At 45.4% G+C, this 12,228-nt stretch overlaps 1 protein-coding gene across 1 annotated transcript in view; it reads left to right on the top strand.

The window, feature by feature from the left end:
* ZMYND11 (zinc finger MYND-type containing 11) overlaps positions 1 to 12,228 on the top strand; it is a 69,340-nt gene that overhangs the window by 586 nt on the left and 56,526 nt on the right. The gene's annotated exons all lie outside the window — the stretch shown is intronic.

Below are 12,228 nucleotides of genomic sequence, written 5' to 3'. Positions count from 1 at the left end.
GTATATATGAGTCTGCTGCAGGATGTGTGTGCTGTATATATGTGTGTACAGGCTGTGTGTGGTATATGTGTCTGTGCTGCAGGGGGATGTGCTGTATATATGTGTCTGCTGCAGGAGGATGTGTGTATACAGGAGAATGCAGTATATATGAGTGTGCTGCAGGATGTGTGTGCTGTATATATGTGTGTGCAGGATATGTATGATGTATATATGTGTGTACAGGCTGTGTGTGGTATATGTGTCTGTGCTGCAGGAGAATGTGCTGCGTGTGTGTGTACAGGAGAATGTGCTGTATGTGTACAGGAGAATGTGCTGCGCGTGTGTACAGGAGAATGTGCTGCGTGTGTGTGCAGGAAAATGTGCTGCGTGTGTGTGTGCAGGAAAATGTGCTGCGTGTGTGTGCAGGAGAATGTGCTGCATGTGTGTGCAGGAGAATGTGCTGCATGTGTGTGCAGGAGAATGTGCTGCATGTGTGTGCAGGAGAATGTGCTGTGTATGTGCAGGAGAATGTGCTGCGCGTGTGTGTGCAGGAGAATGTGCTGCGCGTGTGTGTGCAGGAGAATGTGCTGTGTGTGTGCAGGAGAATGTGCTGCGCGTGTGTGTGCAGGAGAATGTGCTGTGTGTGTGTGCAGGAGAATGTGCTGTGTGTGTGCAGGAGAATGTGCTGTGTGTGTGCAGGAGAATGTGCTGCGCGTGTGTGTGCAGGAGAATGTGCTGCGCGTGTGTGTGCAGGAGAATGTGCTGTGTGTGTGCAGGAGAATGTGCTGTGTGTGTGCAGGAGAATGTGCTGCGCGTGTGTGTGCAGGAGGATGTGCTGCGCGTGTGTGTGCAGGAGAATGTGCTGTGTGTGTGCAGGAGAATGTGCTGTGTGTGTGCAGGAGAATGTGCTGCGCGTGTGTGTGCAGGAGGATGTGCTGCGCGTGTGTGTGCAGGAGAATGTGCTGTGTGTGTGTAGAAGAATGTGCTGTATTGGGTACAGCACCCCAGCTCCTATTGGAGTGAATGGAAGCTCAGCTGAAGAGCGGTCACTAATCAGTGTACAAAGCTGTCAGGTTCCTCCAGTCTGTGCACTTTACATCCGGCCATCGCAGGACCTCTAAGCGTTGGAGGGGCCACTGCCCACCATCCGGATTCTGAGGACATCGATGTCGCAGCTCTGCACAACTCCTTTCATTTCATTGTGACAGACTCCTGTTGTGCATCTCTGAACCTTATTATTAGAGTTGGGGGAAATGGATTTTCAGGGGCCCGGTCAGTATTCTGTGGCCCTCAAAAAGGAGCCCGCCACCCACCTGATGGCACCCCAGCTGTTCTTCTGAGTAGCCGGCCTGGTACGATGTCGCTCACATGACGTTGCCCAAGGCCTGAAGATGAGAAGATCCGCATCTCTGCGCTCTCATCCAATGGCCACGTGTTACTGACTCGGCCGCGTTCCGTAGATCGATTCACATATTGTAGTCCATAGGAGATCAGATTTACTAATTGGTTTGGCTCCGAAATGTTGGTGCATATCATGGTAGAAAAATTAGTAATGACTTGTCAGAAATAACAGATGTTTGCAGAAAGTTGGACAGTTTTGAAATGTATGAAAGAGGGAACAGCATTACATAGTAACATAGTAACATAGTTAGTAAGGCCGAAAAAAGACATTTGTCCATCCAGTTCAGCCTATATTCCATTATAATAAATACCCAGATCTACGTCCTTCTACAGAACCTAATAATTGTATGATACAATATTGTTCTGCTCCAGGAAGACATCCAGGCCTCTCTTGAACCCCTCAACTGAGTTTGCCATCACCACCTCCTCAGGCAAGCAATTCCAGATTCTCACTGCCCTAACAGTAAAGAATCCTCTTCTATGTTGGTGGAAAAACCTTCTCTCCTCCAGACGCAAAGAATGCCCCCTTGTGCCCGTCACCTTCCTTGGTATAAACAGATCCTCAGCGAGATATTTGTATTGTCCCCTTATATACTTATACATGGTTATTAGATCGCCCCTCAGTCGTCTTTTTTCTAGACTAAATAATCCTAATTTCGCTAATCTATCTGGGTATTGTAGTTCTCCCATCCCCTTTATTAATTTTGTTGCCCTCCTTTGTACTCTCTCTAGTTCCATTATATCCTTCCTGAGCACCGGTGCCCAAAACTGGACACAGTACTCCATGTGCGGTCTAACTAGGGATTTGTACAGAGGCAGTATAATGCTCTCATCATGTGTATCCAGACCTCTTTTAATGCACCCCATGATCCTGTTTGCCTTGGCAGCTGCTGCCTGGCACTGGCTGCTCCAGGTAAGTTTATCATTAACTAGGATCCCCAAGTCCTTCTCCCTGTCAGATTTACCCAGTGGTTTCCCATTCAGTGTGTAATGGTGACATTGATTCCTTCTTCCCATGTGTATAACCTTACATTTATCATTGTTAAACCTCATCTGCCACCTTTCAGCCCAAGTTTCCAACTTATCCAGATCCATCTGTAGCAGAATACTATCTTCTCTTGTATTAACTGCTTTACATAGTTTTGTATCATCTGCAAATATCGATATTTTACTGTGTAAACCTTCTACCAGATCATTAATGAATATGTTGAAGAGAACAGGTCCCAATACTGACCCCTGCGGTACCCCACTGGTCACAGCGACCCAGTTAGAGACTATACCATTTATAACCACCCTCTGCTTTCTATCACTAAGCCAGTTACTAACCCATTTACACACATTTTCCCCCAGACCAAGCATTCTCATTTTGTGTACCAACCTCTTGTGCGGCACGGTATCAAACGCTTTGGAAAAATCGAGATATACCACGTCCAATGACTCACCGTGGTCCAGCCTATAGCTTACCTCTTCATAAAAACTGATTAGATTGGTTTGACAGGAGCGATTTCTCATAAACCCATGCTGATATGGAGTTAAACAGTTATTCTCATTGAGATAATCCAGAATAACATCCCTCAGAAACCCTTCAAATATTTTACCAACAATAGAGGTTAGACTTACTGGCCTATAATTTCCAGGTTCACTTTTAGAGCCCTTTTTGAATATTGGCACCACATTTGCTATGCGCCAGTCCTGCGGAACAGACCCTGTCGCTATAGAGTCCCTAAAAATAAGAAATAATGGTTTATCTATTACATTACTTAGTTCTCTTAGTACTCGTGGGTGTATGCCATCCGGACCCGGAGATTTATCTATTTTAATCTTATTTAGCCGGTTTCGCACCTCTTCTTGGGTTAGATTGGTGACCCTTAATATAGGGTTTTCATTGTTTCTTGGGATTTCACCTAGCATTTCATTTTCCACCGTGAATACCGTGGAGAAGAAGGTGTTTAATATGTTAGCTTTTTCCTCGTCATCTACAACCATTCTTTCCTCACTATTTTTTAAGGGGCCTACATTTTCAGTTTTTATTCTTTTACTATTGATATAGTTGAAGAACAGTTTGGGATTAGTTTTACTCTCCTTAGCAATGTGCTTCTCTGTTTCCTTTTTGGCAGCTTTAATTAGTTTTTTAGATAAAGTATTTTTCTCCCTATAGTTTTTTAGAGCTTCAATGGTGCCATCCTGCTTTAGTAGTGCAAATGCTTTCTTTTTACTGTTAATTGCCTGTCTTACTTCTTTGTTTAGCCACATTGGGTTTTTCCTATTTCTAGTCCTTTTATTCCCACAAGGTATAAACCGCTTACACTGCCTATTTAGGATGTTCTTAAACATTTCCCATTTATTATCTGTATTCTCATTTCTGAGGATATTGTCCCAGTCTACCAGATTAAGGGCATCTCTAAGCTGTTCAAACTTTGCCTTCCTAAAGTTCAATGTTTTTGTGACTCCCTGACAAGTCCCCCTAGTGAAAGACAGGTGAAACTGCACAATATTGTGATCTGTGATCTGTGAACTGCACCATGCCATGTTTGTGACTGGCATGTATGTGGTTAGGTACAAAATACTGAAAACTGTAGAAGGAAATAGTCTCATGTGTACAAAGGAGGTGCCATTCTGTATCCAACAGCTCGCCACCGTGACCGCTCAGCTGCACTTACTGCCTCCGCTCCATTCACCACAACTGCAATAAATTGGCCCCATTGTGTTTGACTACAACAGAAGGTTGTGTCAAGATTTTGGTTAAAGGGATCCTGTCACCCCCAAAAAGATGAGCTAAGCCCACCAGCATCAGGGGCTAATCGATAGCATTCTGTAATGCTGTAGATAAGCCCCCGATGTATCCTGAAAGATGAGAAAAAGAGGTTAGATTATACTCACCCAGGGGCGGTCCTGGTTCTGTTCTGGTCCGATGGGCGTCACGGTCCAGTCCGGGGCCTCCCATCTTCATAGGATGACGTCCTCTTCTTGTATTTGCACCGGAGCCGCAGCGTGCTTTGTCTGCCCTGTTGAGGGCAGAGCAAAGTACTGCAGTGCGCAGGCGCCGGGCCTCAGAATGCTGTAGATAAGCCCCTGATGCCGGTGGGCTTAGCTCATCTTCGATTTTGGGGGTGATGGGTTCCCTTTAATAGGATGTTGCAATTTTGGCAATTTTTTTGTTATTGTGAGCTATGTGTTTCTGTCCCCTGAGCGGTGCGCTCCTGTGTCCCCTGAGTTGCAGACATCTTAGTGTTTTCTGTTTTTTTTTTGATCGATCAGTCAAGGTCTTAGAACCCAGACACCCAACAATATATATTATAATATACACTGCTCACAAAAATAAAGGGAACACTTAAACAACAGAATATAACTCCAAGTAAATCAAACTTCTGTGAAATCAAACTGTCCACTTAGGAAGCAGATGGAAATTATTGGCAATTATCAAGACACACTCAATAAAGGAGTGGTTCTGCAGGTGGAGACCACAGACCACATCTCAGTACCAATGCTTTTTGGCTGATGTTTTGGTCACTTCTGAATGTTGGTTGTGCTTTCACACTTGTGGTAGCATGAGACGGACTCTACAACAAGTGTCTCAGGTATTGCAGCTCATCCAGGATGGCACATCAATGCGAGTTGTGGCAAGAAGGTTTGCTGTGCCTGTCAGCGTAGTGTCCAGAGGCTGGAGGCGCTACCAGGAGACAGGCCAGTACACCAGGAGACGTGGAGGGGGCTGTAGGAGGCCAACAACCCAGCAGCAGGACCGCTACCTAAGCCTTTGTGCAAGGAGGAACAGGAGGGGCACTGCCAGAGCCCTGCAAAATGAACTCCAGCAATCCACAAATGTGCATGTGTCTGCACAAATGGTTGGAAACCGACTCCATGAGGATGGTCTGAGTGTCCGATGTCCACAGTTGAGGGGGTTGTGATCACAGCCCAACATCGTGCAGGACACTTGGCATTTGCCACAGAAGACCAGGATTGGCAAATTTGCCACTGGCTCCCTGTGCTTTTCACAGATGAAAGCAGGTTCACACTGAGCACATGTGACAGACGTGACAGAGTCTGGAGATGCCGTGGAGAGCGATCTGCCTGCAACATTCTTCAACATGACTGGTTAGGTAGTGGGTCAGTAATGGTGTGGGGTGGCATTTCTTTGGAGAGCTGAACAGCCCTCCATGTGCTCGCCAGAGGTAGCCTGACTGCCATTAGGTACCGAGATGAGATCCTCAGACCCCTTGTGAGACCATATGCTGGTGCAGTTGGCCCTGAGTTCCTCCTAATGCAGGACAGTGCCAGACCTCATGAGGCTGGAGTATGTCAGCAGTTCCTGCAAGATGAAGGCATTGAAGCTATGGACTGGCCCGCCCGTTCCCCAGACCTGAATCCGATTGAACACATCTGGGACATCATGTCTGACTCCATCCACCAACGTCATGTTGCACCACAGACTGTCCAGGAGTTGGCGGATGCTTTAGTCCAGGTCTGGGAAGAGATTCCTCACGAGACCATCTGCCGCCTCATCAGGAGCATGCCCAGGTGTTATAGGAAGGTCATACAGGCACATGGAGGCCACACACACTATTGAGCATCATTTCCTTGTCTTGAGGCATTTCCACTGAAGTTGGACCAGCCTGTAATTTCATTTTCCACTTTGATTTTGAGTATCGTTCGAAATCCAGGCATCCATGGGATATTCATTTTGATTTACATTGATCATTTTTATGTTTTATTGTTCTCAACACATTCCACTATGTAATGAATAAAGATTTGCAACTGAAATATTTCATTTAGTGATATCTAGGATGTGAGATTTTAGTGTTCCCTTTATTTTTTTGAGCATTGTACATACATGAACAGTAAATCTATTTATATTTGGGGTTATCAAAAGGTTACTTACTCTTTAAGGGAAAAGGTGATCCTGGCCATGTGATGATCACACAGGTGCACCGATGGTTGTGCTAGCGAGCCGTGCATCACACGGCCAGGACAGATTTCCAGTGTTTGGAAGCAAATAATGAAGGTTACCATTCTATGACTACAAGTACAAATTTAAGTTGTGTTTCTTAAAGTGACCCTGCACACTCTCCCCAAAAAGTCACAATACATTTTACATGAATAGCCACTTTCCCCGTTCTTCGCTCACTGCCTCCTCTGCTCCCGGCGTTCCGATCCCCTCCACTTCAGCAAGGCTGATACAATGACCTGGAAGTACAGTGTATAAACCTTTTTCAGGGTTGTAAGACACCCCGAAAAAAATAAACAGAGCCGTATGTATTCAACCAAAATATATTATCTTTATTCAAAATTTATTAAAAACAAAACAGATGATCACTGGCGTGATCTGTAAGAAAACAGAAATCCATCTAGAGGGCCCTGAGACTGACAAACAAATCCTCCGTCTTTCCTTTCTTCACATTTTAATATATAAAAGGGAGAAACCACTAATAATGCCCAGAGGCAAAAAATTAGTTTTGTGGTATAACAACACTTATTATATCTTATAAAAATGTGATTATTATTTTTAGCAAAAGTGCAAAGGAGAATCTCAACTAACATTTGTACCTCTAATGTACCAGACCAAAGGAAGGCGGGTTATGCTGCCAATATGGAGGCTGCCAATACTTGGGTATGCATTTGATAGCTGCCTCTTGTATTGGATCGTAGTCCATATATATAGCAGGTATTTTCACTCGGGTACAGTATATAATAGATATAAATACCTGATTTTAAAATTAGCATGTTGCACATAGCCCTAAAGATAGAAGTATCCAGTTTATAGGTATCTGATTGCACATTGCCCTTTCAAAACATATGCGTTTAGTAGATCACATTAGCTACTGACGCTCTGTTTCAGGGTACTATCGCTCTATAAACAAACTATGGTCTTAAGGTGGTGAATTAGGCAATACAATGCACTGTTTACTTTCACACTTCGGTCAGGTATTGATCAATTTCACACCTTGGTCGACCAACTTTACACATATCACTAATTTAATTACGGTAGACTGTACTAGTCTTAACAGCCATTCTCAGGTGAGGAGACAAAGACATTATGGTTCAAACTTGGGAAAATCACAAAAATTAAATTGGTTTCATATACTGTTTTACCTTCTTTTTTCGCTAAAAACGCAGCAAATCCTGATACCTGCGTGTTTTGCTGTGTTGTTCATTGCTTTCTATGGATGAAAAAACACCGAAAGAAGTGACATGCATCAATTATCCAACTCAGTCAGGGTAAAAAAAATCAATGTGTGTACATGAGATTTCTGAAATTTCATAGCTTTTGCTGGTACTGTAAAACGCAGCTTTTAATTTGCATTAAAAAAAAAGCAGAAACGCAGCGTCTGAACATAGCCTAACGTCTGTGCAGGTTTTTTTGCAGTATTTTGGTGAATAAAATTAAATTGGAATAACGTGTAACTGTAGATAAAGCACCAAAAGAAACGCTGCAAAAACACCACGATTTGAGTGTCCCAGCTCCCTGGTTCTGCAGGCACATGGGTCGCCCTGGAGGCACGGCTCGCCCTGGAGGCACGGCTCGCCCTGGAGGCACGGCTCGCCCTGGAGGCACTGTTCGCTCTGGAGGCACGGCTCGCCCTGGAGGCACTGTTCGCCCTCTGGAGGCACGGCTCGCCCTGGGTGCACGGGTCGCCCCGGACGCACGGGTCGCCCCGGACGCACGTCTCACCCTAGACTCACCTTCACCCTGGGCGCACGGTTCGCCCTGGGCGCACGGCTCGCTCTTGAGGCACGGCTCGCCCCGGAGGCACGTGTCGTCCCGGAAGCACGGGTCGTCCCGGACGCACGTCTCACCCTGGACGCACGTCTCACCCTAGACGCACCTTCACCCTGGGCGCACGGGTCACCCCGGACGCACGGGTCACCTTGGACGCACGTCTCACCCTAGACTAACCTTCACCCTGGGCGCACGGGTCACCCTGGACGCACGTTTCACCCTAGACTCACCTTCACCCTGGGCGCACGGCTCACCCTGGACGCATGTCTCACCTTAGACTCACTTTCACTCTGGGTGCATAGCTCACCCTGCACATATGGCTCACCCTGGGCGCACGGCTCACAGTCTTGTTGCCTCTTCTCCCAGATCTCCCTGTACACACAGTCAGGGCTTCCCTGCATCTCCTATTACATCAGCTGTCAACAGAGGTCCCTTGTTATGTCGGATCCGGTCACTGCTGCCAGTCACTGTGTCACGTGGAAAGGCCAGACAGATCCGTCTCTGAATTAAAATCCTGCTCGTTTACCATTCGGAAACTTCCCAGCCCCATATATTGCAGATTAGATTGTAACACTGAGGTTTTTGTTGTTCTATTGATGCTTTAAAAAAAGAAAAATTGCATTTCTTAGGGTACCGTCACACAGTGGCATTTTGATCGCTACGACGGCACAATCCGTGACGTTCCAGCGATATATCCGTGACGTTCCAGCGATCTCGCTGTGTCTGACACGCTCCTGCGATCAAGGACCCCGCTGAGAATCGTACATCGTAGCAGATCGTTTGAAACTTTCTTTCGTCGTCTAGTGTCCCGCTGTGACGGCATGATCGCATGGTGTGACAAAGGTGTGCACGATATTGTATACGATGTGCGCATAGTAACCAACGGCTTCTACATCGCACATACGTCATAAAATTATCGCTCCAGCGTCGTGCATTGCGAAATGTGACCGCAGTCTACGACGCTGGAGCGATATTGTTACGATGCTGGAGCGTCACGGATCGTGCCGTCGTAGCGATCAAAATGCCACTGTGTGACGGTACCCTTACATTAATTCCTTTATTATTGCTATTAAGCCCCCCCATACACATTTTCCCATAATTTGTATGTGGAAATTTATTGGATTATTAATGCAACTTCTGGCTGCTGTGCTAATAGTTGTGAGTCACAGTATATTGCCTAATGACGAAAAAAAATAACAGGGGGAAGAGCCCCACTATAAGCAACCCCTCTCTTACAGGTCAATAAAACTTAACTCTTAATTAGAACTTCATAAAATTATTATTTGAGTTACTATTTAAAAAGATTATCCTTGATTATATAGGGTAAATCAAGGATGATCTTTTTAAATATTACTCCACAATATAATTAATTTTTATGTAGTTCTAATTAAAAGTTAAAGGGGTATTCCCATCTCCAAGATCATATCCCAATATGTAGTAGGTGTAATAATAATATTAGCAAATAGCTCCAATTAGAAATGTAGTAAAGTTCTTCTGATTTGCTATGTTGCTTGCCCCATGTGCATGGCATTGCAGTAGCTTATGTATCCATGGTTACGACCACTAACAACTAACTCACTATATGATTGGTCGTAACCATGGATACCTAAGCTACTGCAATGCTCTGCACATGGGGTAAGTGACATAAGATATCAGAAGAGCTATACTATATTTCTAATTGGAGGTATTTGCTAATGTTATTATTATTACACTAACTACATATTGGGATAGGATCTTGGAGATGGTAATTCCCCTTTATGTTTTATTGACTTGTTAGAGAGGGGCTACTTCTAGTGGGGCTCTGCCCTCTCCTTTTTTCCTTATGGTACTAATAGCAGTTCATTCTGATTATTTGGATTTTTGATTTGTGGTCGGTAACATTAAAGGAGCAAAATTAGTGTGAAAAGAGCGTTCCCAGGATCATCTCGCAGTCTAAACAAGCTGTCGTTCTACTGACGAATGAGCAAAATGCGAGTTCTCTTTTGTGCTGCTCAAAAGTCCTTTGTTCTCGGCAGCACATCGTCCTGTGTAAATAGGACTTGCGATACCGGGGACAATGGCAGCTTCTGTGCATTAAGTGATCTATTAGATAGAAATTGGAAGCAGGGCCTGTGTAATCAGGTTATTAGGTGACTGCAGATCGGCAAGCATGTGGTCCTTCGGCGGCGTTTCATCACATCAAAAGTAGAGTGGACCCAGTGGCCACATAAATGGTAGCCCCATGGACCTCCTACTACCTCCTTCTGCATTGTGCATCATAGACCAGCCATTACAGGGGCTAACTTACCAGGAGGGTGACGCCTAGGAGCAGGTCGCAGGCAGAGCTTTGGCCCGGCTGTCACGGCGTACCAATGGAGCTGCTGGACCAGGATCCCGCAAAGTTTTTGGCTGAACTTTTAGTTCAAATATTTCCTGGTGATCGGCAGGAACCACAACGATCCTAGTGGAGCCGTCATCGAGGAGAGGTACATGGGTCACAATGCAAATATACCATTCCTCACTACTAATAATTTGCCATGTGACTATCTGTAGTGTAATGAATATTTTGTGTAGCCCCTTCCTAATAAGTATTTTGCTTTTTAAAAAAATCTTTATATTTAAATTGTATTTGTTACTTTATAAAAGTTTTTCTATATTACGTGCATTGCCTGCTCATCGGTGAGAGTCCAAGTACTGAAACCCCCAAAATAGCACTCGGAAGAGCAGTGCACGAGGTCAGTAGTAAGAGTCTATGGGTCCATGAAGCTTCGTGAGAGTGAATGTACAGACCCATAGACTTATGGACCCTGTGTGCAGCTTGTACAGGAGTAGTGGACGTCAGAGCGGTGTTTTGAGCATTCGGTGGGGGTCTCAGAACGTGCTGACCATTGCAGTCTTCTCTTCAGGCCTTGTGCACACCGCTCTGTTGGCAGAATTGGGACCATGCCATTGGGATGCCAAGTAGACCTGCACACCAAACTATGTTACCTTCTAAAACGGTTTTTACCAAGTTTTTAAGTTGTCTCTTAATGAGACTTATAACTGAGGGTCTGGGTGCTGGGACCCCCTAGCATTCTCAAGAGCAGGGCTCTGCGACGTGGCGGTACAATGTGGCACAAAGTACAACCAATACACTGCTGTTACCACATTTTTAGGGCGTAATATCTTGACTAAATCTTTTTAGAATTTTCTCTGGCCAGAAGCAAAAGCCGGACCCCCGTCATGCACAGGATATACTGCACTAAGAGATCAGGTCCATGGAAGGTCCATTTGAACCTCAAAAAAATGGTTCCCAGTTTGGGTCCCCTTCTAGTAAGCAAAGTACGGAGCTATTTCTGATGGTGGCACTAAACCTAGTGGAACTGCGCCAACCGTGTATCAGTGCCAAGCCGTCCAGGGAGCTGCCGGCCATAAGGCGATGTGTAGTGATGAGCGAGTGTACTCGTTGCTCAGGTTTTCCGAGCATGCTCAGGTGGTCTCCGAGTATTTGTTAGTGTTCGGAGATTTAGTTTTTGTTACCTCAGATGAATGATTTACGTCTGCAAGACAGGCTGAGTACATGTGGGAATTCCCTAGCAACCAGGCAACCCCCACATGTACTCAGCCTGTCTAGTAGCTGTAAATTATTCAGCTGAGGTGACAAAAACTAAATCTCCGAACACTAGCAAATACTCAGAGATCACCCGAGCAACGAGTACACTTGCTCATCACTAGCGATGTGCGCATGGTGGGTGTTTGCAGCAGAGAAACAGATTGTTGGCAGCAAAAACACACGGAAAAAGTGCAACAAAGGCGCGAAGTGTGAACAAGCCCTAAGGATTTACCTAATTAGAGAGATCTTTTATAGCAGGGCTTCCAATGTCTGTTAGTGGCTTATTAACAAGGTATTGTCTCCACGTGCCACCAGACTTGTTGACTGGGTATCGGGTCCTCCATTCCACAGAAAGGGGAAGGTGTGAGTCCCAGTGTACACTGGTGGACTTTAGCTGTCTCCCCTCAATTTCACAGGGAACAGAAAAAACTCTGCTCTGATTGTGGGCCGCTGACATGAATGTCTTATACGCCCACCCATATGTTAAGGACAGAGGTCTCCTGACCCGCCAGCCCTTATTTCCATTAGGCCAGGGCTACGCCGCGATCTGTGTCACCCA

The sequence above is a fragment of the Ranitomeya imitator genome, chromosome 6 (genome assembly GCF_032444005.1).
Source record: "Ranitomeya imitator isolate aRanImi1 chromosome 6, aRanImi1.pri, whole genome shotgun sequence".
In the NCBI taxonomy this organism is placed as follows: domain Eukaryota; kingdom Metazoa; phylum Chordata; class Amphibia; order Anura; family Dendrobatidae; genus Ranitomeya; species Ranitomeya imitator.
Note: the sequence above shows the minus strand (reverse complement) of the source record. Positions and strands in the feature narration are given on the sequence as shown.